Genomic DNA, 22,419 nt, shown 5'->3' with positions numbered 1-22,419 from the left:
AGGCTGGCTTTATTGCCCCAGAGTGTCTGCAGCACTGGTGTTAAAGATGACTGCTCCAGCACCAGAGGTTACTGAATCTTCAGCTACAGCGGGAACCGTAAGTAGCCAGTGAAGCAAATAAGGTTATTCAAATCCTATGTATAGTTGTGTGGAATGTTACTTCCTTATCTGCAAAACTCTGTTTGTCTGCAAGGGGGGTAAAAGAGACGCCCCTCCCAGAACAAAAGCAAAAAAAATGCGCGGAATGCGGCGCAAGACTGCCGGCTTCGTATGTGAGGTCTCTATGCAAAACATGCATAGCCAGGCTAGTTAAAGAGGAATGAGGAGGATTGCTAGAGGATGTCAGGAAGCTGGTCAGGGAGGAGGTGCGGTCAGCTCTGACAACACAAAAAACGCCACCAACAGGGGCATCCAGGGCAAAGCGCCGGAGAAGGGCGTATAGCCCGGAAGAACATTCAGATTCCGAATGGAGCTCAATTGAGTCAGACCCAGCGCTCGAAGAGTCCTCAGAGAAGGAGGATTATAAGAAATACTTATTCCATCAAGAGGACTTAGCAGAGCTCATTAAATCGGTCAGAGCCACGCTTAAGATGGAGAAACCCAGAGAACCTCGCACTATACAGGACAAAGTCTTCGGGGGATTGGGCGAGACGTAAACATACCTTCCCAGTCCATAGCAACATCTCGAAGATGATTCAAAAAGAATTGAAAAAACCCGACGTGGGATCCTTCTCCTCTAGAGGGGTTAAGAGGCGATATCCGTTCGAAGATGAGGATGTTCCGGTGGCTAAAAGAACAACTCTGTCCTTCGAGGACGCCACGCAGCTGAGGGACCCAATGGATCGGAAGGCGGAGGGCCTCCTGAGAAGATCCTGGGAAGCAGCCGCTAGTACACTCAGACCGGGGTCGCAGCCACGTGTGTCGCCAGGACCCTAGGAGTGTGGCTGGAGCTCCATATATCTAATAAGATGCCAAGGGAGCAAATCATGAATTCCCTCCCTATCCTGAAGATGGCCACAAATTTTCTGGCTGAAGCATCGGTAGAGTCGTTGAAGCTCTCGGCGAAAGCGACGTTCTTGTCCAATTCCGCTAGAAGGGTTCTATGACTAAAGTCCTGGTCGGGCGATTTAGGCTCAAAAAACAAATTATGGAAGGCGTGTCCGACTGATGGCGGGATAGGCAGCACCTGAAGAGTGCTCCCGCGTCCTTCACCCAGCCCGCAGCTCAGAGGCACCAGAAACGGGCACAAACTTACCCAGAGACGTAGCGGTATGAGGAGGAGACAATCGCAGCCCCGGGGACTATCAACGAGCGGAGGAAAAGGCGCTTTGGACCGATTCCTGGGCGCTCCGGCAGAAATCCCGGTGAAAAACAAGATGGCGGCCGCTCTCGCGAGATTGCGGGAGCAGAAAGCAAGCGCCCCAGCGCCGGCCTCAGAAAGAGGAGGGCAGCAGCGCAAAGTTCCCCCGCCTGGAAAAAAAGGCCAGCGACCGACTGACACCGGGGAAAAGAGAGGAGAGGACTCACAGAGCGACCCAGACATGGAGGAGGAGATGCAGGCAGACACCCCCGCGAGGGGAACCGTGAGTAATACGGGCAGCAGCCCCTGCACCCTGCAACATACACCATCCTCCCCAGCCTCAGACCATGCAGAGGCTAAGAATAACAGCCAATATACATGGGCGCTGACCCCACACTGCAAGTATCACACCTAAAAAGGGACCGCAGACCCCAACAGCAGAGACAAAGGAAGAGGCTTGGAAAGATCGCATAATGGCCATCCCCTCAAAAGCTGAGCTAGACAGCCTCTTCCAAAGACTGGAAACTTCTAATAAACAAGTCCTAGAGCAGATCCACACGGACTTGCAGCACTTGGAGCACAGAATCGTCCAGATAGAGGAAACGCAGGAAAAGAGCGGCCATTTTGGAAACACACAGGCAGGTCATACAGGCCCAAGCTGACCATTTGCAAGTATCATAATGCACATTGACGACCTGGAAAACGGGAACCGCAGAAACAATTTACGTATCCGCGGCCTGCCAGAAGAAATAGAGGGACACCAGTTGGAGGAATGGGTGCAATCCTATTTTCGGCAGTTAATCGACTCCCCTCCGGTGAACACCATTGAGATCGACCGCATTCACAGGGCTCTGGGCCCCAAACCAACGGACCCCAACAGACCACGGGACATTATATGCAGGATACATTACTTTAAAATAAAAGATACTATCCTACGCAAGGCTAAAGAAAAAGGGGACTTGAAACATAACAGTAAACCGATTATGATCCTACAAGATCTGGCTCGACATACAGTACGGCTAACGGGGGCTCTGAGACCACTTCTAGCTGTCTTGAAAAATCAAGGGATTGCATAGAGATGGGGCTTCCCCTTCTCCCTCACTGCCAGAAAAGATGGGAAGACCGCTACATTCCGCTGCTTGGGAGACCTGCCAAATTTCTTGGGAGTACTAAAACTACCCATGATATCTCTACCTGACTGGCCAGAGACACCGGCAGTCATGGCCCCCACCACCCAGGAGCAATGGTAGACCATACAGCCGAGACATAGAAGGGATAGAAGGATGCCAGCAGAGGAGGCTACTTGACCCCAGAGACTCAGAGCGTCCCGCTCCCTGTAAAGCCATCCACACCACAGGGAACTCTTGGAGCGACTGGCTCCTAACCGTCCGTTGCTGCTGGCGGACCGCAGCTACAGGTCCACAGAAACAGAAACAAAACCTTTCCTCCATTTCTATGTTTTCTATCCCTCCCCATTGCATAAGTTACAGCCATAGCTAACGTTGAAGTTAACAAAAATGTTGGTGCCTCACGAGTTAACATTCAAGGCCTAAAGTTGAGGCCTATTGCATACTTAGAGATCTCTTTAGCCCTGGGGGGGACAAAACCTGTCCGGGTCGTTCCTTCACGCCTCCCATCTCAGGTGACTAAGCGCATTTCGTGCAAATACTGGCAATACACAGGCCAGTATCTCACCTGACTGACAAGTGCGGCAGTCATACGCTGCACAAGGCCCATATTCCGGGCCCACCTCTTCCCTCCTCTCCTTACCCACAACCGCTCCCGTTACCCAAACACCTTCCCCCAGCCCACCCACCATCACACACCTTGCCACCAAAGACCCCCGACCGACCCATGGGCATGCCTCCCAAATTCAAAACCAAAGGGATGATTTAAACTTCTGCTCCTTCAACATAAGAGGGCTGAATAAGCCAGCTAAGAGGGGGCAGATCCTCGACCACCTGCATAAAAAAAGAATTAAAATAGCCCTGCTACAGGAGACCCACTTCCAAGAGTCGAAAACCCCCAAGTGTAAGCACCGGCATTTTACTACCTGGCTCCATAGCCCCCACCCAACCAAAAAAGCTGGCGGAACCTCCATCACCATTCACAAGAGCCTACCACATAAAATCATAGCATCCGAAATAGATAAAAATGGGAGATATGTATTTATAAAACTCTGTGTAAATAATGAAACTTTAACAGTGGCAAATGTTTTTTTCCCAGAAACAGTTTGGCATCCGGGTGTTGAGGACTCTGGCGAGCTTCACTGACGGATCGGACATTATCCTCGGAGTAGACTTTAATCTAAGCATAGACTAGACATGAGACTCATCGGGGGGTAAGACGGGGGTTTCCCCTACCACCATACACAAACTAAGAGCAGAATTAGCTAACCTCAGACTGGTAGACCTTTGGAGAACTCTACACCCAGGGGAGAAAGATTATAGCTATTACTCACCCGCACATAACAACTACCACAGACTTGATTACCTATACATTTCACATAGGTTACTATAGATCACCTTCCTCCTCAATGGGAACGTTCATATGGTCAGACCATGCTCCAGTCTGGGGGTCTCTGAAAGCAGGCAGTAGAGACAATACATCCTTCAGTTGGAGTTTGAATGACAATCTGTTGGACGATGCAGCCTGTGAGCAGGAGATACAGCAGACTATAGAAGACTTCAGAATAAATCACATGACAGACCCTACATCTCCCCCCGTCAAATGGGAAGCCCTCAAATGCGTCCTTCGAGGAATATTTATCGCACATGGGGCTAGGCTCAAAAAACTTAGATCAGCCAAACTAGAAGAGCTTCTGAAACATTTAGATAACCTGGAGACAATAAGAGGTCACAAACAGATACCATCACCGCGGAAATTTCCTTAACATGTACGGAAATACTCCGTATACTTGACCAGGCCTCACTTTGTCAGAGGGATAAACTAAGAGGGTGGTGCTACAAATACGGTGACAAGTGTGGCAGGGGACTGGCAAGGGCTTTGAACCCCAGGTCACAGCAGACATACATATTCGGGATTAATAGGCATGGGGAGGGGCTGGTACACAATAACAATGGAATCCTTGAAAGCTTTCAGGCTTATTACCAGAGCTTATACAACTTAGAAGAAGGAAGAGGGACCTCGGAAAAAGAACCAACTAACGATAGAAATGCATATATTGCAATGCACACGCCCAACGCCATACCAGAGCCCGATAAGCAGGTAATGGAAGGGGATTTCACATTACAAGAGCTGAAAGAAGCAAAAATGTCATCAAAGTTAGGCAAAAGTCCAGGCCCAGACGGCTTTACACCCTGCTTCTTCAAGACTTTCATAGATTAATTAGCACCCATGTTACTTGAAGCATTTAACGCGATCTCAGGGGACTGCCCCTTCCCGAAACAGGCCCTACAAGCGGTGATCACGGTCCTGCCCAAACCGGGAAAAGACCCTACTCAATGTGGGAGCTACAGGCCGATATCACTATTAAACGTGGATACGATACTGTTCTCGAAGATGCTTGCGGGCCATCTCCAGCTACACATCCCCGCCCTGATCCACGAAGACCAGGTGGGATTTGTGCCTGGCAGGGAAGCGGGAGACAATACAATAAGAACACTGTCGCTCCTGTCTAGGGCGCAAAAATTGGGGGAACAATTATGTCTCTTAACCGTGGATGCTGAGAAAGCATTTGACAGGGTGGGATGGGGTTTCTTGGGGACAGCCCTCGAGCAAATAGGGATAGGTCCGAGATTCCTGGGATGGGTTATGGCACTTTACTCTAACCCGACATCACGAATCAGAGTTAACGGCAGGCTCTCCCAACAATTCCAAATCAACAATGGCACCCTGCAAGGCTGTCCCCTATCCCCCTTTCTATACATTATAGTCATGGAGACTTTGGCAAATGCCCTTCAGGCAAATGTCAATATCAAGGGGATCCAGACGAAAAACGAAGAGCAAAAAATAGCCCTATATGCCGACGACCTGTTAATCTATATGACATCCCAGAATAGCCCTCCCTAACATATTAACAGAGTTCCGCCGATTTGGCCAACTCTCAAACTTCAAGGTAAACCTGAGCAAATCAGAAATACTCAACGTCAATATCCCGGAAGTTGAAGCGGAGGCCCTGAAATCCGCTTTTCCTTTCTTCTGGGCCAAAGATAGCATTAAATATTTGGGAATCATAATCACGCCAGCTATTCCCGACCTCTTCCAAAAAAACTACAAGCCCCTCCTAACCAAACTAGAGGAAGACATGGACAAATGGCGCACAGCTCCCCTCTCCTGGTTTGGCAGAATTAGCTCTGTCAAAATGAATGTTCTCCCCAGGCTATTATATACCCTTCAAACAGTGCCTGTGTGCCTTCCGGGAGCCTTCCTAGACCAGATCAGGAGAGTAATGATGAGATTTATATGGGGTGGACGGCGACCCAGATGTAATTGGAGAGCCCTCACAGGCCCGCGAGACCGAGGAGGGAAGGCAGTACCAAATATAGCACTCTATTACAAGGCTACACTGTCACAACGCATACTAGACCTAATCAATAGGAACTCCCAAAAAAGATGGGTAAGGATGGAGCAGGACGCAATCCCATACAAGGGACAAGGTATACTGTGGCTTTCAGAAAAGGCGAGCTACAGAAACCTGGGACTTTCTCCCTTCATTGAAAACATCTTATCGACATGGGTAGGATCAGCCGCTAAAGCAAAATTAATAGCGAGGCCAGGCCCACTAACGCCCCTAGTAGGCAATACGGACATTCCTTTTGCCTACAAAGGATCGTCTCTTACAGACATAGTGACAACCACATGCTCAACAGAGATACCGAGGTTTAAAGATCTGCTGGGGACAGTAGGACACAAAACCTTGGGAGAGGTGCTTGGGGGCAGGAGACCCCCAGCTGGAGCATGGTTCTAATATCTGCAATTATGCCACTACATAAGATCACTGGGAGAGCTAGATAAAATAAACGCACCCCCGACACCCTTTGAGAAACATTTTATCTGTAATCCTATGAACAGTAAAATTTTGGCCCTATACAGATTTTTGGTAGATAGGGAGACACACGACATAGGGAGGGGTGTGGAGAGGGAATGGGAGCGAGACCTGAATGAGGCACCCACAGAGGAGGCATGGAGGAAAGCCTGCACATTGACATTCAAAATTACCATCTCAAGCAAACTGCAAGAATAAAATTATAAACTCCTGACGAGGTGGTATAAGACGCCTGAGTGACTGTCCAGAATCTACCCCCAACACCCGGATGCCTGCTGGAGATGCTTATCGGAAAAAGGTATGTTTAATCACATCTGGTGGTCATGTGGGCTGATTCGCCCTCTCTGGAAAGAGATCGGCTCTCTTTACACATGGGTCAGCGGCAACCCTATTCACCTAACGCCAGAACTCGCTCTGCTGTCCATGCTCCCTGGATCCCTAGCGCAGGCCAAAAAGTCCTTGCTGAGATTTTTTATCCTAGCCACACGACAAGTGATCCCCAGAAGGTGGAAATCAACCTTCCCACCCTCTCGGATAATGTGGCTGGAGGCACTAGACAATATAAGGTACCTAGAGGAGCTGTGCGCCAGAGACGAGCTGAGGTACAACAAATATTTAGCAACATGGCTAGGCATGGACCCAATGTCGGGATACACAAGAGGTGTCCACTTGGGTGACAGATGGTACCATGCCTCCCCCCCGATAATGTTAATATATGGGTGCTACAACTTCTAATGTTGGTGGAATTACACCCTAATAGACGGAGGCTGCATGGGTCGGTTCTTCCCCCACCCTACCTTCCTTTGGTTATAATGATATCATAGGGCACATAGATAGAGCTCACAATTGCGTACTTGATACCTCCGTTCCCAGCTGGATATACGTATTTCTTACACAATGTTATTAGTTATTGTGTTCATTTTGGCGGGATCCAATGAAGAAACCAAGACAACGAAGAAAAGCAAGTACCAAGGACTAGAATACAACAATATTTTAATTGCAATAATTTTGGTTTATTTTGAAGAATGTTAATGGAATACAATACAAAATTAATAAAAACATATTGAACCATAAAAAACAAATTATGCTCGCTCCCATTCCATAGCCAGTTCCTCTTTGGCCCTGAACTCAACAAAATCCTTGAGAAGGCATCCGACAAAAGAAAACGATTCCCGGAGGAGAAACAGCAGAAGACCTTTTTTCGGGCCCCAGTACAGCAGCCAGAGCCATATAGGGGCAAAGCGTAAGACGGGCCTTTGGAGTTACCCCAAGGGGGGTAGAGGGAGGAATTTCATCATCAACCCTCACCAAGGGGATCTAGCCAAACGGAAACCCTGACGCCATCCCAGTCGGGGCGAGGCTGGGGAGCTTTGCGGATCGATGGGTCGCAATTTGCGAGGGCTTATGGATCCCAGAGATCCTATAGCAGGGATACCAGATCAAACTGGTGTCCCTCCCCAGGAGGAAATATGTTATTACGGGAGGTCCAGCGCAGCAACTGCACCTGCTCCAACAAGCTGTTCGGGACCTACTACTTTTAAACACAGTGTCCTTCGTGCTTCAAAGCGAAGAAACCTGGGGTCATTACTCCAGACTCTTCCTGATAAACCATGCGGGAGATCGCGGATGATAATAAATCTAAAGCCCCTGAACGCCTTTATCAGATACCGGAAGTTCAGGATGGAGTTGATATCTGCAACAGTAAGGCTAATACCCAGGGGAGCCTATATGGCATCTATCGATCTGAAGGATGCATACTTTCATGTGCCAATCCACAGGGATTCTCAAAAGTACCCGAGGTTTGCACTAGAGATGGGCAAAAGAACGAGTCATCTCCAGTTCAGATGCCTTCCCTTTGGGATCTCCTCAGCACTCCGCATTTTTACAAAGATCATGGCGGAGGTAGCAGCCTATCTAAAGCAAAGATCAATCTTGATAATTCCTTATCTGGACGACATTCTAATTATAGCAGGTTCCAGAGAGCGCCTAGTAGAACACCTGGCGACAGTGCTTGACCTGCTCCAATTCCTAGGATGGATAGTGAACTGGGAGAAGTCCAGCTTAGACCCCAGCAGGGAAAAAGTATTCCTGGGCATAATGCTCAATGCTCCTTCCCTCCCGAGATAAAAGTACAGATGATTCGACAGCTAGTCAAGTCCTTTCTACGGAAGCGGTCATGCACAATCCGGGAAGCCATGTCCCTCCTAGGAAGCCTGACATCATGCATCCCGGGGGTAGCATGGGCTCAGGCGCATAACAGACCCCTGCAGTTCGCAGTCCTCTCAACCTGGGATGGAAAACAGTCCTCATTAGGGACAAAGATACGCGTAAAAAACTCAGTGAAGATATCTTTGTGTTGGTGGACATCCCCAGTGAACCTGCGAAGGGGGGTCCACTGGATACAGAACCCAGCCACACACGTTACGACAGACGCAAGTGCCTGGGGGTGGGGGCGCACGTGGGAGACCAACTCCTACAGGGTCCCTGGACGCAGGAGATAAGGTGCCAATGCTCAAACTACAGAGAACTCCAGGCGGTTTGGAAAGCCCTCCAACACCTGGGGGACTCAGTAAAAAAACAGCACATAAAGGTTCTATCAGACAACACCACGGCAGTTGCCCACATTCGGCACCAGGGGGGCATGAGGTTGCCAGCCCTGCAGAGCATCTCACAAAAAATCTTCCGCTGGGCAGCAGGTCGCATCCTCTCAATCTCGGCAACACACTTGAAAGGATCCCTGAATCAGAGAGCAGACTTTCTCAGCCAGGAAACGTATAGACCCAGGGGAATGGTCTCTATCCCAGGAGGCATTCCGAATCATGACGGACAGGTGTGGTCTCCCACAGCTGGACCTATTCGCAACCAAACAAAATGCCAAGGTAAAGAACTTCTGCTCTCTTAGACCGGAGGACCGGCCAACAGCGGTGGACGCCCTGAGCCAGGATTGGGGAAGAAAATGGGTGTACGCCTTTCCCCAAATTCCGTTAATCCCAAGAGCATTGCAGCACTTCAGGTCGCAGACATGCACACTGATTCTAGTGCCTCCCTTCTGGCCAAGGAGAAGCTGGTTCGGCCGTCTGAGAATCCTGAGCGTCCAGGACCCAGTCACCTTTCCTGTTCAGGCAGATCTACTGACAAAGGGGCCTCTGAACTACCCTAATATAGGCAGACTCCACTTAACAGCCTGGATCTTGAAGAATCCACACTGAGGGGAAGGGTGTTCTCCGACAGAGTAGTCAGGACTTTAATGTCAAGTAGAAAGAAAACAACCAACCTTATCTACCAAAAGATCTGGAAGAGGTTTATCTCTTGGAGACAGGGAAAGGATTCCTTGAGCCCCGGCACAGATATCCCCTTAATCCTGGATTTCTTACAGGAAGGCCTGGACATGGGCCTCTCCCCGAGCACCCTAAGAGTCCAGGCTGCAGCCCTTAGTGCCCTATTTGATACCAAGCTATCAGAGAACAAGTGGATCAGTAGATTCCTGACAGCGGCGGATAGGTCACGGCCTAGACCCACAAATATATGCCCAGAGTGAAATTTTAACTGCGTCCTGAGGGCTATGTCAGCAGAACCCTTCGAACCAATCGAGGGGCTCTCAATAAGAATACTCACAATTAAAACAATTTTCCTATTAGCCATTTCCTCAGCGAGATGGGTTAGTGAGCTACAGGCCCTATCTATCCGCCACCCGTTCCTCAAAATCACTGACACAAAGTTAGTCTTCAAAACAGACCCAGCCTTTATGCCAAAGGTGGTGTCACCATTCCACAGGACTCAGAATGTAATAATCTCCTCGTTCTTTAATAAACCTAAAAACGAGAGAGAGAAAACCCTAAATTGCTTAGACGTCAGAAGAGCGCTCCTGAGTTATATTGACACCACAAGCCACTGGAGGCAGGACGACAACCTGTTCATCCAGTTCTCAGGCCCTAACAGGGGGAGCAAAGCAGCTAAAAGCTCCATAGCCAGATGGATCCGTCTGGCCATTACAGAATCGTATAAGGCCCTGGGGAGGTCCCCTCGGTTCTTAAAGCCCACTCCACGAGGGCAGTAGCATCTTCATGGGCTGAGCATAGTTCAGCATCCGTTGAGCAGATATGCAAGGCCGCATTTTGGAAGAAGCCGCACACTTTTGTTAAACATTATAGGGTAAAGGTGCAGCTGGATGAGGATATGACCTTTGGTCGCAAAGTCCCCTCTGCGGCAATCCCACCCTAGATAACCTTTAGTTGGTACGTCTCAGGTGGTGCTGTTGTGGAGACGACTCGGGAAAAAGGTGATTATACCTACCCGATAATCAGGTTTCCAGGAGTCTCCACGACAGCACCCATACATTCCCTCCTGAAAAAGATAAATAAATAGGAGGTGCTAGGAAAAATTATGAAATAAATTTCCCCTAAAAAAAATTATATATATATATATATATATATATATATATATATGTGTGTGTGTATGTATATATAATTATATATAAATGAAAAATACCAGATAGGTAAAAATTTACGTTAAGCTCCTACCCTGGCAGTTCGTTATAATCCACTGAGGAAGATGGGGGGAGATTTTAACCTCTCAGTGTGTTCCTGTCCTATCAGGAGGAGGCGATCTCAGGTGGTGCTGTCGTGGAGACTTCTGGAAACTGGATTATCGGGTAGGTATAATCACCTTTTTTGTGTTCCTCCAACCACTACCAAGTGATCCAAACTCAATGACATGGAGAATTGCCCAGTTGAAACATTGCACTGTGGTCTGGGAGCATAGGGCAGGTGGTCCACTAATAGATCCCTGTAGTGTTCACCATTCAAGAATTGTGGTATGATGATCTACAGTCCTAGGCCATGCCAGGAAAACACTCCCCAGACTGGCCTGCTGAATCCCAGTGTTATACCATGGGATATGGCTTCATATTATTTATTTCAGTTGCGGACCTAGCCATCCGTATCATATCTATTGATGTCTGTTGTGAAGCGTTATTGAAGATGACCCTAGGTCATCAGGGGCACCCTTGTTAGTCTTTGGCTACTGAACCCCAGTTGATGCATGGTACACTGCATGGTCATTCTGGAAATTTGTCTAACTTATAATATTGTTGAGACACAGATGTCAGGACTAAAACCCAGGAGCTCTTGTACTCCAGGTGGCAGCTCTACCTATTGAGCCATCAGCCCTTTGGATAACTCTACTGTACTACATTAGTCTTGTTCCCTTTTTCTGCAATCCAGTCCCTGTCTTTGCTCCGCCCTGTTCCTGATTAGACATGCTATAAAAGCTTGGCCCTTCTACGTCCTCTTTCAGTGATTGTTGTGCTTCTTGCCTTTTAGTCTAGCTGTACTACTACTGCTTGACTCTACTGAATTGCTGTTACCAACCTCTGGCTAATCCTCTGACCACGTTACCTGCCTGCTCCCTTGTACTGTAACCAATACAACCTGTTATCTACCTCTGGCTAATCCTGACTATGCTATCTATCTGCTCAGGTTACAGACCATTACAGAATAATCACTCCCAAACATGGAGTCTGTTATGGCCACCCTGAGGAAACCGTTGCTTAGCTCCAGGAGTTCTGTACCACCTGCCACCTACCAGGAAAAAGTGGCGGATTTAAAAAGAGAAATAGACGGGTTATAGAGGCAACTCCTGGAGGTGCGCAATGCAGGTTCAGATGTCCGCATGCCACAAGCAGCAAAATTTGGTGGAGGTAGTCTCCAATATCGAGGATTCCTTAACCAGTGTTGTATCCATTTCCAGATATAACCTACTCCATTTACTAGTGACAGAAAGAAGGTATTGTTTATCGTCAACCTCCTCACAGGTAAGGCGCTTGCATGGGCCTCGCCATACATGGAAACCAACAGTAACCTTCTTGACAGTCTTGATACCTTTACTACTGCTATGGATCAAGTTTTTAATGACTCATATCGCTGTGCTACAGCAGAAGGTAGATTACATAACCTGCAATAAGGGCGATGCTCTGTTGCGAAATACACAGCAGAATTTCGTCGCTGGGTGACTGATACCACATGGAACCTAGCCAACTAGAATAGTCAATTCCGATGAGGATTATCGGAGCAAGTAAAAGATTAACTTGCCAGAGTAGAGACCCCTGACAATTTGGAGGACTTTATTCATTTATGCATTCGTATTGCTCTGAGACTCACAGAATGAAAAAAGGAGAAGCTGCGGGTTTTTGGGAACCATCCTGCCTACTCTTTCAGCCAACCGGAATTTAACCCCCAGCAAGAAACCAAAACTGTTCTCGAGCCAATGTAGATTGACGTCATCCGCAAACCCCTTTCCCTAGCCGAGAAGGAAAGGCACCGTATGGAAGATCTATGTCTCTATTGTGGGGGCTCGGGACATTATGCTGTTAATTGCCCGAACAAGTTCCAAAAGACTATTGCCTTAATGAGTGCTAAGACCTTACTCAAATCTGATGTTCCAAAACAGCGTTCAGTGTCGCAAGCCATTCCATTGATAACTCAAGATAAGGATGATAGACATCCTCCTTTTTTTCACTTCTTAATTCCCATACAGGTCCTAATTAGGGGCCAAAAATTACAATGCTCCACAACGTTAGACTCTGGAGCTGGAGAGAACTTTAAATACGCTCTCTAACAATATTTCAAGTAGGACGAAATCCATACTTATTGATACGGAAACTGTAGATGGATCACCATTGTCTTTGGGGCCTGTAACTCATGAGACTATTGAACTTAAAATTGTTATTGAACCTGTTTATCATGAAATGATTAGTTACCATCTTATTTCTTCCCACAAGTTTTCAGTTGTTTTAGGAATCCCTTGGTTTTCTACCCTTAATGGTTCTATCAACTGGGACTTAAGGACCATTACCGTCCCTTCTGAGTACTGCAAAGAAAGATGCCAGAGGTCATTACCCATCCTCGAACCTAACCCAACCTCTAAGGAAAGGAAGCAGAGTTATGATAAGTCGCCACCTCAGTACCAGCAATTCAGTGATGTCCGCACAAGAAAAAAAACTCCCCCTTTTAACAGCATTATGATTGTCCAATAGAAATGCTTCCTGGAACAACCATTCCTTTTGGGTGAATTTACAATCTTTCCACACCAAAATTTCAAGTACTCAAAGAATATGTGGATGAAAATTTAAAGAAAGGCTTCATTCGACCTTTATCCCTAGCTGTGGGGCACCTTTTGTTTTTGTAGAGAAAAAAGATTCAACATTACGGCCATGTATTCATTACAGAGAATTAAATAAAATTACTGTTAAAAATTGCTACCCTCTTCCCTTAAAGGGGTTGTCCCACGGCAGCAAGTGGGGTTAAGCACTTCTGTATGGCCATATTAATGCACTTTGTAATATACATCGTGCATTAAATATGAGCTATACAGAAGTTATAAAGGTATAGAAGGACAAACATATACATGTATTTACAAATAGAGAAAGGATTGTTGAAAATAATCCGTTTAGAGCCACTAAAGCACTAAGATAACGACTGATTTGGTTAAGTTCCAACGGTGGGCGCTCAACCAACTAGTTCAATCAGTCCACAACGTAACAGATATCTTAGTTGTTTATAGTGATTACAGCGCAGGTGTCTACCCGATAGCTGGGTGACTACTACAAAGAGACCTGGACGGTAAGTTTAGCCCTACGCGTTCCCCCCATTAAAGGGTTCCTCAGGGGCAAGAAAAATTGGATGGTTCCAGTCGTAATGAACCGGATAGTGGCTTAGAAGATTAATATATAGAGAGATTAGCTTTAGTTAGACCAGATAGTGGCTAAAAAAGTTGCATATCTGAGTAAGAGGATAATAGCAATCCAAAAGATACAAGTCCAGATGAACTGGACAATGGTTAAAGATATATATATATATATCAGTTGGTAGATCCTAAAACAGACCACAATTTTGTGCAGCTAAACGCTGAAAGGAGTATAGGATAGGCAATCAATCCCCCTCGTTGATAAGGACTAGTATGATAGAATAAGAAGTCCTAATCTCAGTCATGCCATTATATTCTAATGCATGTGATCCAAACTGAACCCTCCACTAAGATATCTGGAGTAAGTATGATGCCAGCTGGTCACTGAAATAAAGCTCAGCCAGAAACTAGATATAACCCAAACTGGATAATAACTTCTAGTACAGCTAAATAGCTAACGGCGCAAGCTAGATCCAAAATGAAAACAAAATAAATGAAAAAAACCGCGGCATGTCAGCTGTAAACAACTAAGATATCTGTTACGTTCTGGACTGATTGAACTAGTTGGTTGAGCGCCCACCGTTGGAACTTAACCAAATCAGTCGTTATCTTAGTGCTTTAGTGGCTCTAAACGGATTATTTTCAACAATCCTTTCTCTATTTGTAAATACATGTATATGTTTCTCTTCTATACCTTTTTAATTAATTAGAATAAAAGTTATATTTTAGGATTCTTTAAGGTCCAACCAAGTAAGCTTCTCGATATATACAGAAGTTATACACTTACCCCCTCCGGTGCTGGCGTCCCCGTCTCCATGGCGCCGACTAAAGCTGCCTTCTCCTTCCATTAGACGTGCTTGCGCTGTTCGGTCTTCTGTTCTGCTGAATGGGGCCGCGCTGGCGTGCTCGCGCCACACATGTCTTCTACGCATGCACAGACCAGCTCTCCGGCGCGAGCACGCCGGAGCGGCCCCATTCAACAGACCAGAAGACCAGACAGCGCAAGCGTGTCTAATGGAAGGAGAAGAAGGCTTCAGTCGGCGCCATGGAGACGGGGACGCCAGCACCGGAGGGGGTAAGAGTATAACTTCTGTATGGCTCATATTTAATGCACGATGTATATTACAAAGTGCATTAATATGGCCATACAGAAGTGTATAACCCCACTTGCTGCCGCGGGACAACCCCTTTAATTTCGTAATTGCTGGAAAGATTCTGTTCTGACAAAATATTTACCAAATTTGACCTAAGAGGAGTGGAAGACTGCCTTTAGAACCAGATATAGACATTTTGGATACCTGGTTACGCCTTTTGGTCTTTGCAATACTCCTGCCACTTTTTAGCATTTTATTAATGATGTGCTTTGAGATCTCTTGGATCAATTTGTTGTTGCTTATCTCGATGACCTTCTTATATTTTCAGACAGCTTAGAGGTATATCTCGGGCATGTCCAGTTAATCCTGAAACGTCTCCAAAGGAAAACTGGGAAAATGTGAGTTTGAACAAACCAGGATTCAATTTCTTAAATATATAATCTCCCCAGATGGTCTGAGTATGGATTCTAGTAAAAGTTAAAGCTGTGGTTGACTGGACTACTCTGAGAAATTTAATGATGTTCAACGTATTATAGGGTTTGCAAACTTTTACAGAAGATTCATAAAAGACTTCTCAAATCATCTTACCAATCACTTCTCTCACAAAGAAAGCCAAACCATGTTCAAGATCTTCTGATGCATGGGATGCTTTTGAAAAGCTAAAAACCCTTTTTACTTCTGCACCAGTATTGGTCCATCCAAATCTGGAACTACCCTTTGTTGTGGATCCTACTGTTCCCAGACCGGCGGCTTTCCCTGTTGGCCAGTCAGGCCTTTGGACAAATGCCCCTGTATTTTTTTGGGTGCCCCTTGCAAAGGGGTACCCGAAAAGGCTAATTGATTACTTGAAGTCTAGGATAGCTAGGATGTCACCGACGAGTTGACCGAAATTCCAAACTAGAAACTTGAAGAGCCCATTCAAGATAGGATTCCAGTCCACCAGATTCCTTACTAGATATAATTGTTTTCAATGAGAAAGTGGTTACATTTAGGAGAGCTTCAATCTTTAAATAAACAAATTAACTGTCCAAAAAATAATAACTTTGACGGTTCTGGAGTGGTTGAAAGTACAACCAATAGTGGTGATCTCTCAATTGGTTCTTTTTGATGTGCTCAATCTAAATATAAATGTTGCTTCAGTATAGCTAATAATATTAAGGAGTTTTTTATTCCTAGTACAGGGGGAAAAAAACCTTAACATCTTACTTGTGCTTCAACTCACATTGTTAATGTTGGCATGTCCTTGTAAGTTACAGTATATAGGACGTATGGTTTGGACACGGCGTGGGAAGCATAATCAACACAGGTCAAATATTAATAATGATTTTTTGTATCACAATGACTCAAAGTACTTTAAAATTGTACATGGTGCAGATATTCCTGCCTTAAAGGTTGTTTTAATAGAGGTGGTAAATTGTACTTTTTAGAGATTTATGCCAGAGGGAAATGTATTGGATTTTCTGCTTCAATTCTCTTTCTCCATTTGGATTAAATGAATCCTTGTAACAGATATATTGAGCACATACATTTATGGATAACAAAAAAATATTTTTATTTTTTCTAATTATTGTTCTTTACATTTGATTGTATGTTTTTTATCATTTTTTTTTCTTTTTTAAAACATTTATAGGCATATGCATTTAATATATGTATATTTATGCATATATTTAATGTTGTGTTTTTAATGTCATTTTAATGTATTCTATATCCGATCTATTTTATATATTTATTTTTTTTATATATAGGTGAATTCTTTTGTGACACAGTGAGTTGTATTCTTTACATGTTGTAGGATGAGTGTGGTAGAAGGTAAACCGCACTTCTTTAATATGCATGCACCCTGCTTAATACCATGGGACACACCTTTTTGCATCTGCCGTGTGATTTCCAGCTTCCATCCCTGTGCGTTCTGGCTCTTACAATGCACACGCTATGGCCGTGGGGCAGTATTCTGGCTCCTCCTCTAACGCCGGACACCATCCTGACACAGTCGCTAGTGACCAGATTACATCAGGAGTGTTGCATTGATTATAAATGTAAGTACTCTGATATGTTTGATCATTTTTTCCTGAGGAAGGGAATTATTTTCAATGTTGAGCAGATTGTACAGACACAGCTATAATAAAGATACCACTGTTTGCCCTCATCTGCCTGGTGAATTCTTGGTGCATTGCTGGATCTACGGGGTGCCCTGTGGTGTTCTTTTCCTGGCCCCTCTCCTTGGGTGAATATGACAATCCTCTGTATTCATCTTCGGTGACTTCTAACCACTGCTCTTTTTTAATATACAGTGGCAACCTGGTGGTTACTCGCTCACCTGGATCACCATCCGCTCCATCCAAGATGGTTGGCACCACTTTGATAGAGAGTCAGGAGACTGGACTAGTTCGAACTCTTGCTTTTGACAGCTTTATTTCACACATGGGAAAAGGATTACAATATGATTTCAGGGTCCCCGTAACCAGCAATGGCATCTGGGGGGACCTCATTTCCTGTCAGACTCGTGATGGGCCCCCTCTGGTCCACGCCGAACATCAGGCTCTCAGTTTCTGACAATGCATCTGTATCCTAGTTCTCTGGCTTTCGGCAGGAAATTCCATGTGTCTGGAGGTTTTAACTCCTCCAGACACACCCATACAGCTGTTCCTGCTGATTAGCATACGGAAGACCTGCTTTCAGGCTCTCTGCAGGACCTTCTGTGAACTAGCTTGCCACAATATATATGAGATCCAGAGATGATGGATTGCTAAGGCAACTGGTGTCCAAAGCTGACATCAGATGGTGGCTTCGTTAAAGGGCAGTCATCCTGCCATTCCTTGCCTGGTCTTTATTTCTGTCCTTGCTCTCATTACCTGTGCTACTGTTCCTGGTTTAACTCCTGATTGACCCTAATCCTGTTGTTCATGGATATTGCTTCTGCCTCACCCCTTGGATAGTTTGTCTGGTACCTGATGTTTTTCTTCTGACTTTGACCCTTGGCTACATTTCTCACACATCTCCTGTTGTCTTCTGACTGCTCTCCTGGTGACTAGGCTTGGCTTCATTCCTGATTATACTACTCCTACATCAAGACTACTGCCGCCAATCAGTGACTGTTTTGAAGACTGTGACCTGCGGATCTTTTAGACTCCGCGTACCAGTTTATCAGCACAAAACAGATTGTGGCTTAGAGAATTCACATTCTAGTTATAACAGGAACATGATGTACATTGAAAATAGCCAAATAAAGATTGTGTTATATTGCTACCAAATGTAGAGTTATATAGTATTACGCATAAAGATGAAAGCACCTGCGATAAAATAAATTAGGAGCAATATGGAGGTATCATCATAGCCAAGGGACTGGCCATTGAACCTACCAAGAAAAATCCTGATGGGCCGATGCAGAGGCTGACACTTTTTTTTAAGGGAAGTGGATAAAAAATATTGGAAAAATAAAAAATACATATACTCACCTCTGTCGATTAGTGATGAGCAAGCATACTCGCTAAAGGCAATTGCCCTTAGCGAGTACCTGTCCGCTCGAGAGAAAAGGTTCAGCTGCCGGCGGCGGGCAGGGAGCGGCGGGGGAGAGCGGGGAGGAACAGAGGGGAGATCTCTCCCCCCCCCCCCCCCCCCCGCTCCCCCTGCTTACTGCCGCAACTCACCAGTCACCCGCAACGGCAGCCGAACCTTTTCTCTCGAGCGGGCAGGTACTCGCTAAGGGCAATGCTCGCTCGAGAAATTGCCCTTAGCGAGTTTGCTCGCTCATCTCTACTGTCGATCCTTCCAGCTCGCAGGCTTTGCAGATCGCAGAGCCGCACACTGACTTCTGCAATGTGCACAATCACATGATTGCTATATCCACTACCCGCACGATCCACAGAGGCTGGGAGGATCGACTCAGGTTTGTACACTACCGTTCAAAAGTTTGGGGTCACATTGAAATGTCCTTATTTTTGAAGGAAAAGCACTGTACTTTTCAATGAAGATAACTTTAAACTAGTCCTAACTTTAAACAAATGCACTCTATACATTGCTAATGTGGTAAATGACTATTGTAGCTGCAAATGCCTGGTTTTTTGTGCAATATCTACAAAGGTGAATAGAGGCCCATTTCCAGCAACTATCACTCCAGTGTTCTAATGGTACAATGTGTTTGCTCATTGGCTCAGAAGGCTAATTGATGATTAGAAAACCCTTGTGCAATCATGTTCACACATCTGAAAACAGTCTAGCTCGTTACAGAAGCTACAAAACTGACCTTCCTGTGAGCAGATTGAGTTTCTGGAGCATCACATTTGTGGGGTCAATTAAACGCTCAAAATGGCCAGAAAAAGAGAACTTTCATCTGAAACTCGACAGTCTATTCTTGTTCTTAGAAATGAAGGCTATTCCATGCGAGAAATTGCTAAGAAATTGAAGATTTCCTACAACGGTGTGTACTACTCCCTTCAGAGGACAGCACAAACAGGCTCTAACCAGAGTAGAAAAAGAAGTGGGAGGCCGCGTTGCACAACTAAGCAAGAAGATAAGCACATCAGAGTCTCTAGTTTGAGAAACAGACGCCTCACAGGTACCCAACTGGCATCTTCATTAAATAGTACCCGCAAAACACCAGTGTCAACATCTACAGTGAAGAGGCGGCTGCGGGATTTTGGGCTTCAGGGCAGAGTGGCAAAGAAAAAGCCATATCTGAGACTGGCCAATAAAAGAAAAAGATTAAGATGGGCAAAAGAACACAGACATTGGACAGAGGAAGACTGGAAAAAAGTGTTGTGGACGGATGAATCCAAGTTTGAGGTGTTTGGATCACAAAGAAGAATGTTTGTGAGACGCAGAACAAATGAAAAGATGCTGGAAGAATGCCTGACGCCATCTGTTAAGCATGGTGGAGGTAATGTGATGGTCTGGGGTTGCTTTGGTGCTGGTAAGGTGGGAGATTTGTACAGGGTAAAAGGGATTCTGAATAAGGAAGGCTATCACTCCATTTTGCAACGCCATGCCATACCCAGTGGACAGCGCTTGATTGGAACCAATTTCATCCTACAACAGGACAATGACCCTAAACACACCTCCAAATTGTGCAAGAACTATTTACAGCAGAAGCAGGCAGCTGGTATTCTATCGGTCATGGAGTGGCCAGCGCAGTCACCAGATCTGAACCCCATTGAGCTGTTGTGGGAGCAGCTTGACCGTATGGTACGCCAGAAGTGCCCATCCAACCAATCCAACTTGTGGGAGATGCTTCTAGAAGCGTGGGGTGCAATTTCTCAAGCTTACCTCAACAAATTAACAGCTAGAATGTCAAAGGTGTGCAATGCTGTAATTGCTGCAAAAGGAGGATTCTTTGACAAAAGCAAAGTTTGATGTAAAAACAATGTTATTTCAAATACAAATCATTATTTCTAACCTTGTCAATGTCTTGACTCTATTTTCTATTCATTTCACAACGCATGGTGGTGAATAAGTGTGACTTTTCATGGAAAACACAAAATTGTTTGGGTGACCCCAAACTTTTGAACGGTAGTGTATATGTGTTTTTTATTTTATGTATGTAACAGACATTATCATAAGAAGGCAAGAGAGGCATTATTATTACTAGAAGTTGACCAGGAGAAACATAACTAAAAGGAGGCCATGATGGACATTATTACTAAATAGCGACAATAAAGGGCATTACTATTAAATGGGGGTTAGGATCGCATTTTTACTAAAAGGTGGTCCTGAGGGGCATTTGTTACTGAATTAAAGCCAGGATGAGCATTAATAATACTACGTAGGGGACAGAAGGGGCATTATTATCATTACTATACAGGGGCCAAAAGAGGCATTATTACAAAAAGGATTCCATGAGTGGGGGACATAAAAAGTGGCACTGAAAGTGGTACTTACTGTGTGGGGCCTATAGGGAGAACTATTATGCATTATTACTATCTGGGACACTATAGGTGGGAAGATTCTGTTAAGGTGTTAAAAAATGAAGGCAGGTGGCTGAAAAATTAAGGAGTCAAAAATGTTTGTGTCAAATTTTGCAGAGACAAGTTGTGACCTAGAGAAGTCATGATTGCATTCTGGGCCGGATGGAGAAGAAAAAGAAAATTGAACAACCTCTGCCAGAGGGCATGTCATCTATGATTACTGGAGGTAACTATACTGTAGTCACTTATACAGTCAGCAGAGCACTTGTATACTATTAGTATCAATTGGTAAACTGGTATCTACCACTGTATGGGGGAAATCTTGGTCTTTGCATAGTTTTTTTCGTCACAGTCTGGTCCTCATACAGAGTTATTAATAATGGTGATTTTTCTAGCGGTCTTTATTCAGTAACAGTATGGCCCGGTCATATTCTGCATGCGGATTTATGCAGCGTAGGACCTGCGATACATCGCAGAGATTAACTGCGAATGGCCGCAGAAGATCATTGATGTACACATATGCACAGCATATCAGACACACAGTAAAAGTATCGCAGGCCGGGGAACATCTCTCTCTCTCCTCTCTCACATCTCTCTCACCTCTTTCTCCCCAGAGCTAGCAATCAGAATACATATTCTGCCATTTCTGTGTATTCTGTTTGCTAGTTTCGAGCGATTCCGCCATTTATATGCAATACTAATTGCGTATAGGCGGTGGAACACACACATTTATTGACTTCAAAGGGAGGCTGTCCGCATGGAATCTGCGCTAAAATGGAGCATGTTGTGATTTTTCTTCTGCTTGCGGAATACACAATTCGTACCTGTGAGTGTGAAGGAAAATACGAAAATACATGCCTTTCAGTGTCTGCATTTTACTGCGGATGGCATTCGTGGAATACACAAAATCTGCTTGTGTAAGATCTCCATATGGTAGTATTATTCCATCACTATGTTGTAACGTGATCATGGTGTGGTAGTATACTTTGGTCCTCATATAGTGTTATTGTTGGTATAATTGATCTTTGTAGTGATCTTTATTTAGTGACAGTACATTGATATTAATCACTATGGTGGTATTTTTGGTCATGGTATGGCAGTGTTATTTGGCCTTATCTAACGCTATCACTGGTAATGTTGGTCTTGGTATAGTGGGTTTCGTAGAGTCACATTATGGAGATGATTGTATGTGGTTAGTTTTCACTTTTACCAAATAAGCTTTATTAACATTTATTCCGTTACATATTTAGTTCCCCCAGGGCCATCTCAATGTTATCATTTGATCACTGTCATAATGCTTTGGTATCCTCAGTATAGCAAAGAATTATTCTCTGTGCGTCTAAACCTGCAAAGTAATCTATGGGGCTAAATTTATGCATAATAGGCATACAGCTATGACATGCCTGGAGGCTTTTTCTAGGCCTCTGGCTGACA

At 45.1% G+C, this 22,419-nt stretch overlaps 1 long non-coding RNA gene across 1 annotated transcript in view; it reads left to right on the top strand.

The window, feature by feature from the left end:
* LOC136610266 (uncharacterized) overlaps positions 1 to 21,203 on the top strand; it is a 32,870-nt gene extending 11,667 nt beyond the window's left edge. Inside the window, exon 3 of the long non-coding RNA XR_010790073.1 lies at positions 21,103 to 21,203. This is a non-coding gene — a long non-coding RNA (uncharacterized lncRNA). The remainder of the gene's footprint in view (positions 1 to 21,102) is intronic.
* The last annotated feature ends 1,216 nt before the right edge of the window (positions 21,204 to 22,419 follow it).

This window comes from Eleutherodactylus coqui, chromosome 1, assembly GCF_035609145.1.
Source record: "Eleutherodactylus coqui strain aEleCoq1 chromosome 1, aEleCoq1.hap1, whole genome shotgun sequence".
In the NCBI taxonomy this organism is placed as follows: domain Eukaryota; kingdom Metazoa; phylum Chordata; class Amphibia; order Anura; family Eleutherodactylidae; genus Eleutherodactylus; species Eleutherodactylus coqui.
The sequence above is the reverse complement of the archived record's forward strand: the minus strand, read 5'-3'. Positions and strand labels throughout refer to the sequence as shown.